The following is a 1,125-nucleotide window of genomic DNA, read 5'->3' on the forward strand; positions in this document are numbered from 1 at the left end:
GGGAACATTGACTTCATCAAACTTCCGTAGATGACCTGACCCACGGATTGATTTCAAAATATTCCTCCACCATTTCTACCTCAGTTACCTTGAAGAACAGGTACGCCGTGAGCTGAAGGACGGCGAGGCGACGCTCACCCAAAGTGGATCTGCGGGGAGAGTTCACTTGATCATCCGAGAGGACCTGCTGGCCAATCTCCTAGATCAGCCCTCTTCCTCTAATTTCTGGCTAAGTTTATCCTGCAGCCTGAGATTCCGAGCACCCAGCTCCACCATCCAGACAGCTTTCCAACTCCAACTCAAGTTGGTCTTTTTACCTAACTTGAGCTTCTGTCTCTCCTTACGAAGATAGTCATCTTCGGATCCTTCCCACCCTTCCTTTTTTCAGCGAAATAATTCTCTCCCCTTCCACTGCTTCTGCCAATGCCACTTTCAGTGTTCATTACAGAATGGCTCAATGAACCCCTACATGGAATGAGAGAAGAATATTACTTTGAACGACAGAGGTCCAGGATCTTTTGATGTGGACTTTTCGCAGCCTCCTTGTTGCTGGTTTGGGGGGTTTGTTGACATCTGGGGATTTCAGGTTGCTGCGTTGCCCTGCGCGCGTTCCGCGTGGTCGATGGCGCCTCAGGACGGAAACATGCAGAGGCAAGAGCCCTGAATCACAGCCTGCCCCCCCGCGATCCTATAGGCGAAAAGCTGGGATCTTTGAAGTTCTCCCTTGGCTACCTCATCTGTTTTGGAGAGCTTCCTCCCCCATTTCCTCCGCTTACCTGCACGCTCGTGAGTGATGAGTTGTGTACTGAAGGGTCGAGCCCTCCCTCCCTCTCCCTCTCCATCTCCAGAAGAAACCTCTCCAACCCACATGTTGGGCACACTTACCGTTGAGCTGCTGTACTCTCCTTACAAACCTCCTCCATCTTCTGGGTCTCCACCCTACCTCCTTTTTTCAAGTGGCCCCTCCTTCTCCATTCACCGTGGACCTCCATTTCACATTCAGGTCTTGTGTAGCCGCAAGGTCTGCCCGGTTCCAGGATCCAATCACAAATTCTCCCTTCTATGCATTCAGCTCTGTGTCTCGGGACCCACTGATGCCCTCTATTTCTGCTGTTGGCAGGGGAT

This window comes from Etheostoma spectabile, chromosome 8 (genome assembly GCF_008692095.1).
Source record: "Etheostoma spectabile isolate EspeVRDwgs_2016 chromosome 8, UIUC_Espe_1.0, whole genome shotgun sequence".
Classification (NCBI taxonomy): Eukaryota; Metazoa; Chordata; class Actinopteri; order Perciformes; family Percidae; genus Etheostoma; species Etheostoma spectabile.